Consider the following 12936-nt stretch of genomic DNA (forward strand, 5'->3'; position numbering starts at 1 on the left):
TTCTCATGAGTATATGCGATTCTGCTATAAATCAAATGATAGCATAGTTGGGAATTGAAGGATGCTCTGTACATTTCGAGGAAATGCACTGGCTTCAAAATGGTGCCACTACTTCTGCCAAGAGGTTTGAAATGACACTTGATTAAATTAGCTTCAGGCAGGAGTTCTACTCCCTCCAAAACAAATCATGATGCTAAGTCAAAAACTGAACAGCTACAAGCAAAGCATTACAAAGCACAGTAATTTTAAAGGGAATGCATATTGCAAAATATGCAATATTTTTTAAAATATTGCAAAACAGATGACCTCTAACTTAATAATCTTGTTCATTGAAGTCAGACATCTATTATTCTACATTTTAATGTGTGGTGAAGAACTCATACTCCAGCTTATCAAAATCACATCCATGTTTGCTGCTCAAAAATCTCCACATTAAGGCAGGTAATGCCGTAAAAAGAAAGGGATTATGCAGTCTCTTCACTGCATGTATCAGCTGATTTAGGAAGGTTATAAATGTTATCAGGGCCATGAATGGACACACAGTGTTACTGTGTTGTTGACAGAAACAGCAAATTGCATGAAGTATGCTTTTACTCAATGTGTTCTTATGACTTTCTGTGGAAAGTCATAAGAACAAATTGAAAAGTCATAAGAACACATTTCTGGACTTATATGTCTTGGGAGTTCTACTGAAGAGAGTAACACAGTCACTCCTCCGTAATGTACCCGGTGACTAACAGTGTACATTTCCTTTAAAAGAACACGCGGGCATAAAACAAGATGCAGAAATTTAAAGATTCAGAAATTTCTGCTGTAAGCACACATGTTGAACCGCAATGTGAATATTTAATCAAAGCCATGCATTTAGTCTGTGATCAAGTAAATGCCCTGATTACATTGAGAAAGCCTGCACTGAAGTTTCTAATTATGAAACACAATTCATAAATTTAGATGAATTAGAGTTCTGACAACTTTGATTATTTCTTTAGTTATGCCACCACTTTTTATCAAGAACCAAAAACGTGAAATAAGTTTCAATTACAGGTGTCTCTGCTACCCAAGAAGAATTTTGAGGTGTGCTTGTAAATAATTATTTTTGTAATAAATAATGATATTTGGAAAGAACTGGATGACAGGTGGCAAAAAATCAATTCTTCTCAACAGCATTTCACATATATTTTAGCTACCTTCAGATTTAAACCCTGACTGAACATTTGCAAAGTTAAGACAATGAAAAAAGAAACTTTGCAGACCTTTTTATCTTACAAGACAAACAGAAGCAAAGACATGTTTTAGACTTATAACTGAAATACACTGGAATACAACCAAAATACAATTTTTTCCCTTGCCGTTCCAACCTAATAACAACTTCAGCATCCCAAAGATATGCTTTCTGTTGCAAGAAAACATTCAGAGAAATTCTGTAGAGAATAAATAACCTTTTTCAAACTGTGGTGTTTGTCTCTGACAAAGGACCTGTCTCCCTCCATAGGCAATAGTCTGCCCTTAGTGTCTGCTTTATAGTTTTGTCAGGGCTTGCAGTTTGGTTTTGTTCAGTCTTTGAAGACGCTGCTGCAAGAGGTGATTTATTTCCCCCCTGATTCAGATGTCACTATTTAAAATGCATTCTGGTGAACTTTAAATGAGAGCACAACAAATTAAACAAGAGCAGGCCCTAGGCATTTATAATATAAACAGCTGGAGAACTAATATTTTTCCAATTAAAAACCTCTAGCTCATTAAGTGTGAGGGAAAATTCATTTCAGATTTTCAAATACAACAGGCTACTAAACAGTCAATTAACTTTTGAGTCATGTCATGTCCTCCAAAGTGAATGTTAATACCACTCTATTACTTGAACACTATACCTAAGAATACCTAAGAAAGAACAATCCATTTCATACCTAGTAATTTTTTAATGAGGCCACTTGCAGGTCACTGCTAATGCCATGTATATTACATTCCTATGTTCAGTGCACCTACTGCCTGCAGATTGACTTTGAGTTTTAAGTTCTATGCAATAAACAAAAAAATTATTATACTGCAATAGTGAGAGTGCTGGCTACAGATAGTAAACGTGACATTTCCTTTCATATAAGCAAATTTACCATTTTACAACTTTTATCCATCACTTACTGCTCTCAGTCCTGCATATTGCAGTTGGTAGACCTCTCAACATGCACAGAGTACACATCTTAAAAAAATGCACTTAGGGATAAGAAATGCAGCTTGAAGAGCAGAATGGTTTTTAGTCAGCTGAACCATATGCTTTATTGTGAGGACTAGGATTAAAATAGTTGAAAAATTTTCTAAAATGTACTCTGAAAAAACAATACCAGAAGTAGCAGTTAAGAGATGAAAATTTGCGAAGATGCTTTTAAACAGAAAGGTACCATGGGCAGAGTTTCAGCTCAGATAAACTACTATAAAGTAGAGAGTAGTTCCTTGTGGACAGAGGATAAAATTAGATGAAGAAATGTGACACTGTATCTGTGACTGTAGGCTAGAGATCTGCACAGCCAAACTCAGATTTTGTGGAGACAGTTTTCTGAACTCCGTAATTTCTCCTTACTTATGAAAGAATCATAGAACATCCTGAGTTGGAAGGGACCCAAAAGGATAATGAATTCCAACTCCTGAAATGAAGACAGAATATTAACTGAAGAGGGAAACTTCATAGATTTGAGAAAGGAAGATATTTGCAGTAATGAAAGGGCGTGCACAGAAATGTTGAGATTCCAGATTTATATATGCCATGTTATCTTCAAGAGCAACAGCTACTGCTTAACTAACTGTTAAAGCAAGATAATGTTTATCACACATGTTTCATGGATATGCAACAGTGGACAGATATATTCTGAAGAACCTTTTAAGCAGAAAGATATGAAGAAAACCCTGTTCACCAAAGATAACTGTAGCCAGTTATCATAGCCCTCCTGGCAGGTTGGATACTGGGAGATCTGAGCCTGAACAGGAATTTTTTTGAGCAGCTTTTCCCCAGGCATAGTAAGACAAAGACAACTTCAAAAGATTTTGGTTTAACCCTCCTTCGTTTCATTTTTTGTTTCATGAAACAAGAATCGCAGGGTCAGAAATTGTTAATCTCAATCGAGGCTGTAAGGATAGAGATCAGAACCATCCTGAGGGTTTAACACTGTAGCATGGCACTTGGGAACTTCCTCTAGCCTGGGAAATAGCCTTCAGCTCCAGGACACCTGACTGCTTTTCCTTTGGCGCTAGTGACACCAGAGTCAACCCCTCTCCACACGGCAGCAAATTCTGATTTAGCCAACATGGCTCCTGCTTGCTGCCCTGCTCCAAAACTCAGAAAGCATATCACATTTTGAGACAGCATGAACAACCACATAGAGAACAAAATCCATAAAGCTGTTTTGTCCAGGACAAGAACTATTATAATTTATACCTTGGAGAAATCAAAGTTCACTGCTGAATTTAATGCCAATTAAATAGACAATTCACATGCAGCGGCAGCTTTTACAAAAAGAAGAGATGAAAATAGACCATTTTTAGTTTTTCTCTACAGTACACTCTTCTTTCTCTATTTCTATAGCCCAAAAGCACATCTTAAAAACATTATTCCCTTCCATATATTTCTGGAAAGAAAAACCACCTCTATTTTTATTCTTATATTTAATTGCTATAGCCTTTTGCTGGATGTTATAACTTTTCAAACAAGCAACACAGATCTGAATTTCTCTTTCTCTTGTGAAAATTTAATCCTACTCTATAAAGTTTATGGGTTCCAGTAACATTTTTGTACTTGTTCTGTGTCAAAATGTAACAGTAGTTTTAAATTGCTTTTTCTTGAAACTGAGGAACAATTGGTAAGCATTAAAGGCACTTTTCATCTGAAGACTAATTTATCTTGGAGAAGAGAATAAGTTGATACAGTAACTGTAGAACTGAGAAATGCCAGCTTCATTCAACCTGTCTCCACAGGAGAGATTCAGTACAGATGAATTTCAAAATAACAATGAAAATTAAATGAATGTTAAAGAGCAATTCACTTTTTGTGTGCGATCTTAAGCTACTCTACACTCTTAATATTCCTATTTGAATGTAATATGCCACTGTTATTCTAGTATAATTTTATTCTCAAAAGCATTCAGATGAGAACCTCTTGAGCAGTGAGCAAAGATAACAAGAACTGTTTAACCTGGAATGTTAAAATTGTATCTGAAGACATTACTTCCTGCAGGGACAATTGCCTCAATAAGTGGGTACCAGGAGAAATGTTTCCTGGCAAAATGTTTTTACATCATGACAGTTCTTTCCCAATTCTTGAGCCATTTCAGCTAAACGCAGTCTGAACCAGTACTTACACATATTTAAAAAATAAGAAAGCTACCATGTATCCTGGTTAGTTTCCTTGTCCATTTTGGTGGGTTCAAAACTCTCAAAGTTTCACCATTTTACACAGACGCAACAGGATAGATTAATCCAAGACAAAATTTCTTGGGACAATGAGGCATCTCCTGAGATCTTTCAAAGAATTCTGGTATACTTAGTAAGAGATAATGCTTTCTAAAAACATCCTGAAATTTCACTCAGAATAATCTCCCTTAAATGTATTTCACTGACATTTACATCCAGAGGGAAATGAACAATGAGAGGAAACAAGATGAATATACATTTTCTCAAGGTAAGCATCCTAATTTTCAAAAAAATTAAAGAAATTCCAGGTACCCTAGAAAAGTCTGTAAGACCTAGTAAGTAAAGACTTCAACGCGCAATATATTTTTTCAGACCCGTGAAGGTTTCTGTCTGATCTGAAATAGATATTCTTACCCTCACCCTTATTACTTCACTGGGATTTCAATTCATATCTTAGGAGCACCACCTGGACAGCTGTCAGCAGAGGGAACTAAGACATGGAACTTACATGGGATGGTTTTGAACTTTTAGTTCATGGAACTTACATGGAACTTACATGAAATTTCCCTTGAACTTCTACTCCACAAAGACCCCCTATTCCTTTCCCCCATGGCTGCTCTCAATCTGTTCTCCTACAGAGATGTACAGCCTACATCTTTTCTCGGCATTGCCCCAGCCCACGTGTAGGAACTTGCACTTGGTCCTGTTGAACTAACTCTTGTTAGCAATAGGCTAGTTCCCAAAAAAACTTTGGGTTAGAGGACCTAACAGTTCTCCCCCTCTTTCGAGGCTCAGTGAAACAACTTGGTTCTATCTGTTCAGTGTTTGGGATTTCTTTGTTCCTGAAAACTCATGTAGGGAGAGTCTGGAGTCACACTGGGCTTCCAGGCTGTGTTACCCTGCTATAAACTGTACACTAAAGTGCTTCTGCCTGAGAAGACAGACATTAAGTTCCATTTAACCTCATCAGGAATCAGAAGATTTCATATGCCAAGTCTCTGCATGATTGAAGTTCTTTTACTTCAGAAATAGTGGCCAATCCCCCTAACTAGTGATCGGTAGAAGAGTATATGCCATTGTTCAAGGACATGAAAAGCAGGCAGAGCAATTTATGACCAACAATGATGAAGTAGTACAGGAAATAAAACCTCACTTAGATATAATTAATATGAGAAAGATCTCAGTGACAAGGGCACAATGCACACATTTTGCAAACAATAGCTCATTTTTCCTTTCTACTAGGAATTTAGTGGTACATGACATTGAGTGTCTTAACTATCAAATACAGGAAAAAACTTTTGTGAAACAGCCTCATGTTAATTTCCCTCATGGAACAGAATGATAACATACTTTGGGTTAGGAAGAGCCTTTAAAAGCCTTCTAGTTCAACATCCCGGGAAAGACCAGGACACCTTCAACTTGTTCATGTTGCTCAGAGCCACATCCAGTCTGACCTTGAACTTTTCCTGGTAGGGGACACCTAAGCTTACACAGTGTCAGGGTCTTGTCTGCCCCTCACTGCACTCAGCCAGAGAGGAGGCTGACTTCCAAGCAGCTCCTGAGACCCACACCACACCTTCTTCACCCTCTTCTGCTTTTCCCTTCTCACTGTCACACATCCTCTTCATCAGCTACCACTTGTTACAGCCACTAAAACCCACTTCTGCCTTTTGTAACTCCCAATTCTCCCACTGAACTCCCTAGACCCTCAATTATATGATTTACCCAGCAGAAGCAGAGCTTGGGGGATCTCCTTTGAAAGGTCTGTCGCCATTCTTAATATGCTATTTCCTTTTTATCAGAGAAATGTTAAACTATATACACATTTAATGAAGAGCAAAAAACTAAAAAGAGAGCTCTAACTAGTTACACTAAGCTGGGGAAACAGAAAGAAAAAAATTTATGCACTCTGGGTGAAGCAGCTGTTGCCCTTACAGCAGGTGCTTTTATGACTGCAATTACTTCATACCTAGACATTGTTAAGTGGCACACTGAGCACTGCAAGCAAAAGTAAATGAAGCATTATGGTAGCCATTGAAAAGCCTTTCCTTTCCTCAAGTCAGCAAAGAGGTATAAGATGACATAAGACCAAAGAAAGTAATTTTATTTACAGATCTAGAAGCTTGCAGATGGCTGAAAGAGGAAAGCCTGACATAAATTAGCACAACAATTTAATACTCCAGGAGAATAAAAAAAAAAAGATTGTTGTTTTTTGGGGTTTTTTTGTGATCTCTTCCCAAGTTTTCTCTCAGTGTGCAATTAAAAACTAGTGGAAATGAAATTTGCTGTACATACATATTACTGATTACTTAATTTTTTAGGAGGCAATGTCCAGCCCTTTTAAATTTCTTGAAGTCCCAGGTTTCACTTTGCAAGGCAAATTGGTGAGAAAACCTTTAGCAGCAGCTTTATTTGCCAATAAAATAGTCTTATAAAGTAAAAAAATGGTTCAATTTGCAAAAGGATCATGCTGGTCGTGACCTTCATTTAACCCAAAGAAAATAACTTGTCTTCAGTAAAGAGCTGATTCGGATGGTTTTGCCTTTGCTGCTGCGGTTGCTAAATTGCCCAAGATTCTCCTCAGACAGTCAGACAATTTATTCTCAATCTCCAGCAATGTGAAACTCATCAATTTCAGATTACCTGGAAAACACTGTGTAAGAGTCCACATCTTTTTCTGTCATCTCTTTATCCAATTGTTAGGAAAACCTTCAAACCTAGTAAAAGTGTATTCACAGATAAGCGTCATCAAGGCATGTATTTTTCACAGGCTCAGTGTTGCATGGAAATGTCTTATCTTGGTCAACCTGTGTTTCAGAGAACAGCTGTGTCCATTGCATGTGTTCTTGCTGATCTTGTTGCTGATCTGTGTTTTCCCGCTGCAGATATTCTGGAGCTGTCTTTGGTTCCAAAATGCACTGGTTTGCTGATCCATGAATTTCCCTTTCACCTCTGCTAATCCACCCCAGAATTTGCTGGAAGAAGATGAAAAGGGCCAGCCAGCACTCATCTGGGGAAAGGGAAGGTGGAGAACAACAGTCACACTCAGTCCCACCATATGGTGGTGATAGATGTCTCATTCCTTTAGAAGGCTACACATTTTTGAGAACTTCTCTAGCTCTGCTACAGACCAAATTGTTTCTCTTGTCTTCCATCTATGGATGAACAGGGTTTAAAGTGTTAATTCACATCCTTTCACATGATGGTTTATTACACAGGGCAGGTAAGTAGGTCTGTCATTGTCTTTTCCTTGCAGGACTGGAGAATCACCACCACCATCTTTTGTTGTCCTGAAATCTTCCTCAGTTTATGATGTAATTAAAGCTTCCAGACTAAAGCTGGGATTATTTTTCTGCCTCTTCAAATATCAATGTGACTTGTGTGTGTGACTACACAGAATTCTTGCTCCTGGGAAAACATAGAAAATTGTTTTGTCCAGAAATTTCTTCTCAGGCATATGCTTTGCAACTGGAAAATCAGTTTTCCCTACGTGCCAAGTACAAACAACACATTGTTTTCACTTTGTGTTTCATTTTACATTCACATAATCCAAAGAAAACAAATATGTTTTCCCTCTCTATAGCTATCATTGTTTAAAAAGAAATACATATACAACTTGACCTTTACCAGCAGACTGATTGCATCTAGTATTATTCCAGCCTCAGGAAATACATAATTCTGAAAATCAAAATTGTACCATCAAAGCATAGCCACAGCATTGGTCCTAGTGGCCATGGGGAGAATTCTAAGAGCATAAACAAATTTGAGATAATGTCAAAGGCACTTAGTTGTCATCTTTCACAAACAACTTACTAGATCCTGTGTTTTCACTGCTAAATCACAAATACAAAGAACCACAGACACAAACATTTTCTAGTAATAAACATGGGAAATAATGGAATTATATTTCCCTCTTCCTTTTCTCCTTTACTCAGTGGAACACTCACTGTGATTGTGAAGGTTCAGTGAAGTATATGTTGATGAAGATTGATGTATGTCTAAAATTAGTCTTAATAAAAGATGCACTGCTGTGCACTGTATCATTACAGATTGTGAGTACAGCTGCAGGGACACACTGATGCACTCATCAGGGACTGCATTGTATGGATTCCAGCTATGGAATTTAGCTACAGATTCTTCTGGGATGGGAGAGCAATAAGCTGTTGGTACCTCTTTAAAATGCTTTCTGTGGCCAAATATCTAAAGACATTGATGACATACTTGTCATACGTACCCTAGGTTTACAAGTTAAATTGCATATTTACTTGTCTTAATTGATTAGTAATATGCCATACAATACAATGATAATTTTCTTTGTATATCTAGGTATAAAATGTGCTGTCATTTGCCCACGACAGGATGGGAAGGAGAGTCTGGAAAAAAAAAATTAAATCCTGTGTTGAGATAAAAACAGTTTAATAATTATAACAATGGGTAATATAATGATGATAATAATAATGATCATGACAACAACAATAATACTAAGGGAGAGGAAGAGGGTGAGCTAAAACCCAATTGAAACAAATTATATACAATCCAATTGCTCAGCACCTGCTTGCTGATACCCAGCCAGTCCCTGAGCATCAGTCAGACTCCTTTCTGTGTAACTCCTCCAGTTTATATCCTGGGCATGACATTCTGTGTTAAGGAATGGCCTTTGGCCATTTCGGGTCAGCTGTCCCAGGAATACTCTTATTCTTAGCTACTGCTAGGATATTTTTTTTAATTTATTTTTCTTCTGAAGTATGCAAGTTGTAACATTTTGATCTTATTTCAATTAATATATTAAATTTTTCAGATGAAAATATTTATATTCATACATTTCTTTAATCATACAAAAATTAGACTCCACATTGAATCAAATACATTTAAAACATAAAAAATGTTGACCGACCCAGTATGAAAAATTCTTACAGATTAATAAAATTACAGATAAAAATGTCAATGTTTCACTATTGCCAGTGAATCAAAGAAGAGGTGAATTTTTCTAGTTACTTAAACAATAGTTATGAATTATTAATTATAAAATTAGGCACCAAAAATAGGACTGAAAACTACAAACGGGAGAAATGGAAATTTGAGGAAGTATCTTTGGCAGGTTGGGAAAATATGTAAGACACAAGAGAAAGGGATTATAGATCACATTTATATTTGGAATTTTCTTCTAAAAAATCTTTAAGTAATCAGACTCTCTTCTGTTTCCAGTCACATTTCAAATATTTATTGGCCTGTGGCAGGCATTTACCAGGATTTCCTCAGAAATCTGATGAATCACAGGCAGCAGCAAAAAAATTATAGTGGGAATTCATCCCCAATAGCATTCAGTGCTTGAAAAGTGTTTCTTCTCCATGAGGCCAGTCCCTGGTATTTTGTTCACTGAATTGTCCTTCAATTCAGCTGTCGGACTTAATTATGAGGATATTTTGGCAACAGGCTTGAGCAGCATGGCTGCATAAATAGTTTCTTAGTAAGATTTCTTGTTGATGATTTTAGTGTCACTTGCTCTGCATTGTGCACAAGGTTATGGTTTAAAGAATGAGGCATTCAGGGCATAGAAGTGTTCTGTGCCTAATGTGTTTCTAGAGTTTAGTAATGATGTGCTGTCTAGAGTGAGAAAATGTCAAAAGAATTAAAGGCTTGGAAGAAAAAAAGAAGAGAACCAAGGCAAGAAGCTAGATCTAAAAAATCCAAGAATGAGTAGCTGGGAGAGGAGGGAATAGAGTTTTGTTGCTAAAATTGCTAGCCTCCTTGAAATCTGAGAAACAGGGAGAAAAGGGAACTACTTCTAGATTCTTGTACTGTCTAATGATACATGGAGTCACTTATTAGAAAGGAAGCAGCATCCATAACCTCATCAAAGACAGAACTTTTAATCTGCAGATTTCATTCTGTCAAATTTCCTGTAAAAACCAGAGTACCATAAGTATTTTACAAATGTATTTCACAAATTTATTTCTATTACTGCAACTTATAAACAAGGAAACGAAAAGCCTTATCAGTGAAGTATTTCTGTCTGACATGATATTGTTACATTCACGAACACTTTTGGACTATCTGGGAAATTAAAGTCACTAATGCATCAGCTTTTGACTTGTACTTCTAAGGAACTTTTATGAGCTAGCTTTGAGCAGTGCCATATTAATTTAAATAAAATAGCACCTAGAGGTACAGAAACAAAAATACATCCATATTCTGACTTTAGTTACAGACTTACCTAAAATGCTACTTAAAATAAAAATATCAGGATTTACTGAGGAGTATCAGCCAGGTCTCAGTTTAATGACTGGCCTAGAGCTAAGGTAGGGAGTGACTCAGAGAAGCTAGTGGTCTTACTGAAACAAGGGGCATCTGAGTCTGGGCAACTGGAATTACACAAATGATATCAGACATTCAGCGTCTGTAGGAATTGGGTAGCTGGTGACTTGTACTTAGAGTGAGAAAATAAATAAAGTTGAAGCAAAAAGAAGAAAGTCCCAAGGCAAGCTTTGATATATTAAAGCCAGGGATTTGAGTTAGCTTGGTCATTAATATTCAGAGCTGAGCAAAATCAAGCAGTGGGGAAGGACCACCTGGTGCAGGGCACAGTGTTCCAGAAGGCTTTTGTACACCTTGTAGTCTTATTAAATTTGTGTTGTCCAAAGCATGTTTAGAAGCAATTACAAGAAATGCTGGAAGAGATGCTGGGTAGCAAGCAGAGTGCAAAGGACATAAACATTAGAAAATAATGTAGTACAGCGATATTCAGTATAATATTTGTATTAGTAACTCTGCTGGGAGATATTTATTAACTGTACATTGTGACATCATACATTAAAGAAGATTTAGTATTGCCTAGGGCAGGCAAGAGATGGACATATTTTAGACTTGTTTTGGGAGACCTAGCCCTAAGTTTGCAATGGACCTCATTCTGTAAAGCAGTGAAAGACAAACACAAATTAGTACTTATTTGTTTTGGCAAGGACCTTGAGTAAAACAGTATGCTAACACATCTGCTAAAGGCATGAAATCCCTAAGAATGCAGCCCAGCAGACAGTGCAATCCCCTGTGGTAGAAGATATGCAAAACCATCAGGATGTTCATGGAAGCTGCTGAAAATACATAATTAGCACTTGCAAGTGAACACTGGAATGATTTTTCTCTCTCCAATAAGATGGCTTCTTCCTTGAGAAGGTAAGTACTCCTGTTTGAAATAATTTAAGCTCAAAGGAAATTGCAATAAAACTATAAAAATAATACCCAACTGATACACAAAACCAGACAAAAATTCAGACCAGAGCCACTTCTTGAATGCTTGGGACTACAGTGTGTAAAGCTTTCCTTTGCAGATGAGAGCTCCTTTATCTGAGAGAGGGGGGAGTTGGGAGTCCCTTTATGTCTGTGGGGAAATGAGCACCAGTGAAGGGACCCAGCACCTTCCAGAGCTGTGCTTGTGACAGAGAAGCAGGGCAGACAGTGATCCACAGCCTCAAAGGCTAGTAAGGAATAAAAATAGTTTTGGGAGGCTGATATGATTCTCCCTTGGGGTAATTGTAAAACTAAGCCACTCTGTCTCTCTTCCAGGACTGGTCTGTGGCTGAACCTGATGACAGTGAGGGAATTTGTGCCAAAGCAGGAGCTGGGACTGCATTTACTGTGTCCCTGACTATCTACACTGTGGAGTGGGAGCGGCACCTCTGCTGTGAGGACAGATTTCCTCTTGCAAGTGACATTGAAAGCTGAAGGCAGAAAATGAAGGTCTTTCATCCTTCCTCCTGAGAGTGGTTGGGACTTACAAAGGGTTTGTGACACTGATGGGGACAACAGGTGCCATCAAGCAGGACAGGAGGGGACCTTCCAGTGCTGTTCCTTGGATGTTCCTTGGATAAGGAGAGAGGACCCATGTTCTGGGTCTCCTAGAAATATAGAACTGCTCAGGTTGGAAAATACCTCTAAGATCATTGAGTTAAATCATGAACCTCACACTGCCAAGTTCATCAATAAACCATAGCCCTAAGTGCCACAGATGTAGATTTTTAGATACCTCCAGGGAAGGGTCTCATTCCCCATCTCATCTTGCTGGAGAATTTTCTTCTTCTTCCTCAGCAGCAGCACAAAGAAGGTATTTATGGAGTTGACTCTTCAACCCCCACAGTCCAGCTCTGACCAAGTCTAGGGCGACTGACTCACAGCATCATTACCAAAGACAGGAAGGGACAGAGCTGCCACAGACACTGAGACAGAAGCCTCAAGGAAGGGAAGAAATGGTAACAGAGAACACAGTAACCTCCACCATCTGAATCATCCCCTGTTCATTCTTCTTGGAAAAGCTCACTTTGTTCCACAGTGACAAGCTGGGAATCCACAGTGCGGCTGGGGTGCAGAGCTGGTGATGCACAGGGAAGGCAGAGGCTGCTCAGCATATCTGGTTTAAGGCCCTACTTCATTCTGCACACAAATGTGCGTGTGTGGTTGCTCAGGCTGATGATGCATCTTGGAAGCTGAGCCACAATTACAACAGAACTATCTCTACCACTGAGGAATATCTGCAAATGCCCTCCAAAG

This window comes from Melospiza melodia, chromosome 1 (genome assembly GCF_035770615.1).
Source record: "Melospiza melodia melodia isolate bMelMel2 chromosome 1, bMelMel2.pri, whole genome shotgun sequence".
Taxonomy (NCBI): domain Eukaryota; kingdom Metazoa; phylum Chordata; class Aves; order Passeriformes; family Passerellidae; genus Melospiza; species Melospiza melodia.